General features: G+C 33.2%; 1 pseudogene; it reads left to right on the forward strand.

Annotated features, from left to right (window-relative positions):
• The first annotated feature begins 7,004 nt into the window (after positions 1-7,004).
• On the forward strand, positions 7,005-8,117 carry LOC149220517 (heterogeneous nuclear ribonucleoprotein 1 pseudogene; annotated as a pseudogene).
• Positions 8,118-9,743: the final 1,626 nt, after the last annotated feature.

Here is a 9,743-nt window from a genome sequence, read left to right on the forward strand (position 1 = left end):
GTTTCTTCATGCTCTAGAATTCAGTCTCAAACAGGTGACCGAGGGAAAATCGTCATAAATTTTGCTTCAAGCATCGGATTAGAATTTTGTAAAGAGTTACATAAACAAAACAGACTGTAGCATCTCATGTATCAATTTTCAGAGCTGAAGTTTGAAACAATGCCACATGGAATTCCGTACAAGTTCGCTCTATTAAAATATTACATAATTAGGTCATTGTGGGATATTTGGCATGAATGTATCTTGAAGAATCCAATCTTGGTCTGACTCGTGGTAGTGGAAAGAAGACTCATAAGGTTACCATAGGATGGAATTAAAAAACTTGGAGATCAAAAATTACAGAGATACAACAAATTCAATATCGAGATCCTAAAAAGAAAGAAAAAAGAATGTATTTTTTAAAATTTTGCATAGCTTTTGTTTGAAAAATAAGTTTGAAGTGATTCAAAGGGAATATTGAAGCATAGATATCGGTATTTGGTTCTAAAATGCCTCTGAAACAAAATAATTTTACATCCATTAAGCTATCAGAGAAATATACTATGACTCATGAACAGGAATATTTGCAACATGATATATCAAAATTACGCGATCAACTGCAACAAATTTCAATCTCACAAAGAGAAACCAAAGATGAACTAAAAGGTGACATGGATGGCTTAAAAAGGGGCATGGAAGTTTTGAAGGATGGTTTAAAATCTTACATGGAAGATTTGAAGGATGGTTTAAAAGTAGACGTCGAAGCAATGATGAATGTCAAGATGGAAGGATTGACAAAGTTGCTGCAAGAAAGTCTTCCCAATGGTGACAATATAATCCATGAAAATATTGATGAGGACAAAAGGAATATGAATTATGATTTTAGAGACTCGAGTGTCGGGTTTAAGACCCACCACATTCCAAATATCGATATGAGGAAGTTCATGGCAAGGATTTGGTAACATGGATACTAGAGATGGAGCAATATTTTGATCTTCATGATGTGCAACACACACAGAAGGTACACACTACAACTTTATATTTAGAACCAAATTATTTGTATGGTATCAATGGCTTTATTCTCATAAACCACTTGTCACTTGGTCAATTTTAATAGAGGAAATGATAGAACATTATGAGGATACAATGGGAAACACATTCTTTAGAGAATTGATAAATCTCAAACAAAATGGTTCAACGATGGAGCACATTGAGGACTTATAAAAATTGAATATCAGGGTAACTGATATTCCAAAGGAGCATATGATTGATGTCTTCATAGGGACATTGAATGATAACATTCAACATGAGGTTTGCCTTTGGGAACATGATTCATTGGAGAAGGCATTCAGGGTGGCAAGAAAAGTTGAAAGAAATATTATGGAAACATGGAAGTCTACCACTCACAACTACAAATATGGAAGTGTTGCTTCTCCTAACCCTCCACAACCTACAAGGTTGACACCACACAAATTGGAGGAGAAAAGAGAAAAAGGGATTTGTTACAGTTTTGGTAGAAAATGCACTAAAGGTCATAAGTGTGCTGAGAAGAAATTATTCTACATAGATTGTGAAGAGGAGGAAGAAAAGAAACAAGAAACATAAAAGGAGAGGCATATATACTAGGAACCAACCCCAAAAAAAGAAGAAATGAATCTGACCATATCTTGTAATGCATTGGCAGGAATTACTACTCCTCAAACTCTCAAGATAAAAGGATATATCAAAAAGAAAATGGTAATAGTGTTGATTGATTTGGGTAGTATCCATAATTTTATTCATTGTAAGATAGGCAATGAATTGTATTGCTTCCTATATCCAACACCAGAGTGTCAAATGATGCTTGCAAATGGAGGAACTATAAATTGCTCTGAAAAGTGCCATAATATCAAGCTAACCATGGGGGAATATGTATCAAATAGCCCAATCTTTCCGTTCCAATGGGTGGTGTTGATGTTGTATAAGGAGTCCAATGGTTACAATATTTGGGGATGATAAATTTTAATTTTCAAGAACTTTTCTTGAATTTTTTTTGGGAAGGAAAGGAAGTTGAATTAAGGGGTATCATATGGAAACAAGGAAATATAATCAACTCTAATGGAATGAAAAATATTATGAAGAAAAAAAATGGGGTGTAATTGAACAATTATGCACACTGGAGATTCAAACATCGAAATCATCCATTACTCCAAATCTCCAAAAGTCTTGGACAATCATTTCAAGGTATTTGATACTCCCAAAGGCCTCCCACCTATTCATTATCATGATCATGTTATTCATTTGATTCCAGGAAGTGTTCCTCCAAACATGATACCTTATAGTTATCCCTATGCCCAAAAGAGAGAAATTGAATGTATGGTTGCAGAAATGCTAGAAGCAGGTATAATTCAACCCAATCAAAGTTATTTCTCTACTCCAGTAGTATTGGTGCACAAGAAGGATGGATCATGGCGTATGTGTCTGGATTATAGGGAGCTCAACAAGATCACTATTAAAGATAAATTTCACATTCCTGTCATTGATGAATTTTTGGATGAATTACATGGATAAATTTACTTCACAAAGTTGGATCTTCGTTCAGGATATCAACAAATTAGAACGAATATTGAGGACATTCCAAAACAACATTCAAAACTCATGAGGGTCATTATGAATTTTTGGTCATGCTTTTTGGCATTACTAATGCACCTTCCACATTTCAAGGTTTGATGAATTCCATTTTCAAACCCTTCCTTAGAAAATTTGTGTTAGTATTTTTTGATGATATACTAATCTACAACAAGTCTTGGAAGGATCATGTTCAACATGTTGACAGGGTGCTCAAACTATTGGAGGAGAAATAATTATATGGAAAAAAAAATCCAAATGTTTCTTTGGAGTACATGAGGCGTAATATTTGGGTCATATTGTATCTCATAAGGGTGTTAAGGTAGAACCTAACACAATTAAATCCATTAAGGAATGGAAAACCCCCACAACCATAAAGAATCTTCATGGATTTCTCGGGTTGATAGGGTATTATCGTAATTTTGTTAAGAATTATTGGAGAATAGCAGCACCTCTAACAACATTACTGAAGAAAGATGAATTTTCTTTGACTCCAGAAGGCCAAGCATCGGTCTTAGCAACGTCAGAATTCACAAAAACCTTTATTGTGGAATGTGATGCCTCAGGAAATGGAATTGGTGTTGTATTAATGCAAGAAGGAAGACCCATTGCTTTTGAAAGTTGTCCAATAAAAGGAAATTATTTACACAAACTTATTTATGAAAATGAAATTTTGGCAATAGTGCATGCAAGGGATGAATGGAAGAATGATGAAGAGGTGTGGACACTCATTCAAAATTTGTAGTAAGATCCCAGTACATCTGAGACATTTAGCTAGAAATATGACTCATTATGGTACAAATATTGCTTATATATTTGTAAGAATTCCCAACTCAAAAAAAGTATTCTTTTGGAATTGCACACCTCCCCCTTAGGAGGGCACTCAGGATTTTAAAAACTTACAACATAGTCAAGATGGAATTTTTTTTGGATGGCCTTAAATTTGATATTCAAAATTTTGTGGCAAAATGTTTGGTTTTCCAACAAACTAGAGTTGAGGGAATTAAGACCCCATGTTTGTTACAACCTCTAGCTATTCCAAGTCAACATTGGGAGGAGGTCTCAATGGATTTTATCACAGGTTTACAAAAGTCTGAAGGAAAGAGTGTGATCATGGTGGTAGGTGATATAATTAACAAGTATGCACACTTTTGTGCATTATCTCATCCTTTTAAATCCAGTACAGTTGCTACCGCATTTATGGAAATAATACAAAAGCTACATGGAAACCTGAAGGTTATTGTATGTGACAAAGATCCCATTTTCACTGGAAATTTTTGGACGAAATTATTTTCTTCTCTTGGTACTAAATTATCTCATTTCTCATCTTATCATCCTCTATCTAACGAGAAAACTGAGATAGTGAACAAATGTTTGGAAGGATATCTTCATTGCTTTGTATCCGATAAACAAACACAATGGGTCAAGTGGTTACCTCTAGATGAATGGTGGTATAACACTTCTTTCTATACTGCAACAAAAATGACCCCATTTATGGCACTTTATGGATATCATCCAACATCCATCTTATCATCTTTAAGAGAAAATTATAAGGTTCAAGCATTAGAAGATCACATTGAGCATCAACAACAAGTTATGCAACTCTTAAAGGATAACCTCACTCTGGCACCTAATCAAATGAAACAACAAGCAAATCAACATCAAGGTGAAAGAAGTTTTCATGTAGGAAAATGGGTATTTTTACAGTTACAATCATACAAACAAATGTCCCTCAAGCAAGCTAAGAAGGATAATAAATTATCACCCAAGTATTATGGTCCCTACAAGGTGTTGCAAAAGATTAGTACTATGGAATACAAATTGGAGTTGCTTGCATCTTCTTGAGTACAACCAGTTTTCCATGTTTCATGCTTCAAGAAGGTTATCAATGTCAATATCCTAGTTGAAACAGTGTTGCCAAAACTTGACGAAGAGGGAAAAATCATCTTTGAATTTGAGCAGTCACGGAAACAAGAACCTGATGGCTATGAAATCGATTAATTTCAGAGTATCTCATTAAGTGGAAGAACTTACCCACTAAAGGTCCACATGTGAGGATGAGAATTTTGATACAGAAACATCTGGAACTACTCAAGCATTGAGGACAACACTTTTTTGAAGGAGAGGGGCATGATAGGTCCCTATAATACTAGTGTATTCCCCTTATTGTTAGTTTTAGTATAGCCCCCTATTGTTATTGTTATGCCCATGTATCCCCCATGTTTGTTATTGTTGTGCCCCATAGAATCCCACTATTGTTATTGTTGTGCCCTTACATTATTATTGTTATGTAGGCTTTGATTATATTGTGACCCCTTAGACTCCTATATATACCAAGGAGGTCTTATCATTTGGATCATATTAGAATTGTTCATTTATGTAATGTAAAGGAGGTTTCCCCCTCGAAGAGGATAAGTTTTTAGTCGTTGATCTATCTTTTCTTCTATTTTGTGAGTTGGTTGCATAACAACTATGAGTTAGATCTAGGTGAAAGAGGTGCCCAATTTTAAAAGGACAAGAGATAGAGAGTTGGATATCAAGGTATAGATCATTCAATTATTAGGCCTCCAGAGATCGAGATATCAACTAGAAAGTTTTTACCTCGATATAAATAGATCACAAACATATTTGAGTTAACGAGATTAATTTATGATATGTATTTCCTATTAATGGGTGTTGGGGCTATTGTATTTCAAGATGTTGTGATGTGCATGATACTACATAAATACTTGATACTGATAAATCCTAACACGACCATTGAATAATAAGGAATTTCCAATCAAATCACAGCGGTTATTGACTTTTGAAGACTGGATGTTGGAATGTCGACATATCAAGTTTCATCTATTGAACCATATTGTAAACATCGGTTACCACAAAACCATGATATTGATTGACTTGGTATGTCTATTTACTAATAGATATATTTACATTGGTCAATATATTAATTAATTACTCACCAATATATAAATTATAATTTTAACCTAGCCATTTTTTTTTTGCTAATTTCGAAAATAAATTACTCAACAATCTATATATATCTATTATATTAAATTTTTCTTTTTAATAAAAATTAACTAATTTGCTACTTTTAGCTAATTCTTAAACGATCTATAAATACTTTATTTATATAGTATATAAAGCATATATGACATGAAAAAACAAGACTGCAGGTGTTCAATTGGATTTGGGTTATATAACTTTTGGGATTGTGAAGTATTTAAAGGAGTTCATCTAATTATTTTGTTTTATGTTCAGGTTTTTTTTTTTAGTAATCTAGTGACACAATTAATTGTGATTTTCATTGTTTAAATTGAGTTTTTGAATACATAAATAGATTCAACATTCTAAAAAAAATTGCAGAACAAGATGATGGAGACTGCACAATTTAAATTCACAATTCTAACAAATTTTTTCTCAACTTTATATAATATTAACAAAAAAACACAACATAAAAAAATTAAACTATAGATAAAAAAATAAATTAATTAATTTAAAGAAAAATAGTTTAACCAACTCACCTACAAACCTGAACTCAAACTCATTTATATTTAATTATGAAAAAATAATATCAAAATAATAATATAAACCTAAACCCTTATAGTTTCCATTAAAAAAAAACATATTTTTTATTATAATATTCCAAACATGTATTCTATTTTAAGAATAACTACATGTATTCTATTTTAAAAGTAACTATTTTTAATTAGCAAAAAATAATTAGAATAAGTGAACCAGTGAAACAAATCCTTTATAGGAAGTTGAATTTTTTACTCAAAACATTTTGGCATTGTATTTTTTATTTTTTTTAATTTAAATTTCAAATGAAAATTTTAACTACCCACCTTTTAAAAATTACTCACCAATCTATAAATAATTTTATTAAATTTATTAAAAAAAATAATAATTCAATTAACCAGGTTGGCTAATTCTGAAAATAAACTACTCAACAATCTATATATAATTTTCCATATTAAAATTTTCCCAAAAAAATTCAATTTACCACTTTTAACTAATTCCAAACCTTAGTTACTGTCAACAAGCACTCTACCTTCAAAATTTAAAACTTCCTTATTTAACCGACCAGAAACTTTTTAATGGGCACGTCGCTGACATCTTATCATGTGGCCACGCTCTTTATATATAGGCGCACCCTATTGACTAAAAAGTTGTTCAAGCATCGGACAATCCTCCACAGTCCGCGCCTCGAATCAGATTTTAGGGTTGTCCCTGCACTATTACTTGGGAATTAGCTCACAAGTTGGATTTTTTACAACAGTTCTGTATTTGTATGTTTAATACGGTCGGTGAGTCGCTTTCTCTATTACTCTCTTACTGCGATTATTTGCGTATGTGTTTTTGTATAATTCAGATTTTATGTTTTCATGAGATGGATTGTGTGTAGGCAGTGCTTTAAAATGGATTCAGAGCAGGGGAAGCTCTTCATTGGTGGGATATCATCGGACACAACAGAGGAACGATTGAAAGATTATTTCAGCAACTTTGGAGATGTCCTGGAAGTAGAGATTAAGAAGGACAGGATCACAGGCAGGCTGCGGGGATTTGGCTTTATTGTTTTTGCAGATCCAGCTGTGGCAGACAGGGTTCTCTTAGAAAAGCACAACATTGATGGCCGAATGGTAACTTGCCTTCCTGTTTTGTTCTCTTGATCAGTTTGAAGGTGTTTTACAAATGATGACTTTGTTCACATTTTTTGTTTTTTATCAAAAACATAGGTGGAGGTTAAAAAAGCAATTTCCAGAGATGAGCAGCATAGGAGCAATACAGTTGGTAATGGTAGTCGTGGCCAAAGCGGGACAAAGAAAATATTTGTGGGTGGCTTAGCACCTACTGTCACTGAGAATGACATGAGAAATTCTTTTCAACAGTTTGGCACAATTATCCATGCAGCTGTAATGTTTGATCCCATAACTCAAGCATCTAGAGGGTTTGGCTTCATCATCTATGACTCAGAAAATGCTGTGGCTTTAGTTCTACAAAATCCTTTTCATCAGCTCAATGGAAAGATGGTAGAAGTCAAACAAGCAATTCCCAAGGTGTTCCCTAATGGTAGAGAACGTAATTTCGGTGCCAGCAATGCCCACGGCTTCAATTCAACTCTTGTTCCTCCAGTGAACAGTGGTTATGGTTACTCTTCGTATGGAGCCAGTGGGTACAATACTCCTAACTATGGAAGTGGTGCAGGATATGGACCTGCATTCAATGGAGGTAATTATGATAACACTACTTTTATGAACAATAATCGTAGCTATGTTGGAGTTCCCATTAGCTATGGGGTCCCTACAACCATGGTTTATGGAAGCACAGATAGCTCTGCTGGATATGGAGGCAGTGGCAGTGGGAGTGGGAGTGGCAGTTATGTTGGATTCCCCATTAACTATGGGGTTCCTACACCCATAGTTTATGGAAGCACAGATAGTTCTGTTGGATATGGAGGCGGAGGGAGTGGGAGTAGGGGTGGTGGGATAAGTCAGTATGGGGCACCTCATAGTTTATGGAAGCACAGATAGTTCTGTTGGATATGGAGGCGGAGGGAGTGGGAGTAGGGGTGGTGGGATAAGTCAGTATGGGGCACCTCAAGTTGACAATGGACAGTCAAATGGCAGCAACGCTGGTTATGCAGAACAAACCGGTGGATATGAAACAGGATTTGCTCCACATGGCTAAGATCAATTCAGAATTTCAGAATTAAATTTAAACTGCAGATTTTAATATGCTATTGTTATTTATAAATTTTGTATATTCTTTATTTTCAATTTCATAGTTTTTATTGTTATTTATAAATTCGGTATATTCTTTATTTTCAGTTTCATAACATTTTTTTGGGCTGTGTTTTTCAAACTTTTATTAATTTTTTTTAATTTTATAATGATGAATTTTGTATCCGAGACATTGTCGTGATTCTATTAGAATTTTGTTTCGCTTTTCTGTGGTTTTGATGAGAAGTAACGTTTGATATTTGGGTGATTTTAGTTTTTATATGAAAGGTAGGTATAATGAGTTCTCCCTTTTTATTTATTTATTTGATTAATATTTTAAGAATGAAATTAGAATAATTAATAATATTATGTTAGTGATATTTTTATTTATGGATACTGATTCCATAAGTTGGTAATCAACACATTTAAGATTAGAGTGACCTTTTAACATAAGCTCATTTGTACTTCTCTAAGCCATTAGTTAAGCTGTACAAGTAGATTACGATTAAATGGGTTTCTTAAGTCATTTATAAAGTTATATATTGAGTATTTTTTTGCAACTTTCTTGTAGATCAAGTTAAATGAGTTTCTTTACTCGTTTATAAAGTTAAATATTGAGTACCTTCTTTGCAACTTTCTTCTAGATACATCATCCTCTATATGTGGACACGTAGACATCCACATCTAAGTGCACATTGATTTGAAAACCCCATTAGGTTTTCCTAATGAAAAGCTCATTTCAAGTCAACCCTAGACCTTAAAGAAGTTTGACATACCTCTATATTTCTACAAGGAGGTTAAATTAGACCTCTCACCTAAAATTTGTGACATATGTTTATATATATATATATATATATATATATATATATATATATATATATATATATATATATATATATATATATATATATATATATACAAGCATTTTACCAATTTGCTTGTGTGTAACACCTTCTTTTTTACTACTAGCATCACTTAGTTGATCATTGATATCTTCCATCTGCATATATTAAACGACTTTCAAGGTTTTGTTTCATAAGGGGCAAGCAAAGTATGCAATCTTGCGTGCATTAACTCTATGATGATATATCTTTACCATTAAAAGGTTCTTGTCATTTCACCTATGATGATATATCTTTGTCATTAAAAGGCTCTTGTCATTTCTTCTATGATGATATATCTTTGCCATTAAAAGGTTCTTGTCATTTCTTAAGGAACCAATAATGCTCAACTATTGCTTCACTTACCTAAGGGATGGAAAAACCATTCCCTATTGGACCTTTTGAATGACAACCATGATCTTGAGATGAGTGATGATAAAGGTTTCCAAAATATGGAAAGTAGCCTTAGGAAATGGGATGTGTGATCATTGGAAGGAAGTCGTAGAGTTAGATTTGAACATGAAGTGATGAGTCCATGACAAACCATTAATGATGT

Source organism: Pinus tabuliformis, chromosome Q, assembly GCF_031772625.1.
Source record: "Pinus tabuliformis cultivar Carrire ecotype Pingquan chromosome Q, CPIR1, whole genome shotgun sequence".
In the NCBI taxonomy this organism is placed as follows: Eukaryota; Viridiplantae; Streptophyta; class Pinopsida; order Pinales; family Pinaceae; genus Pinus; species Pinus tabuliformis.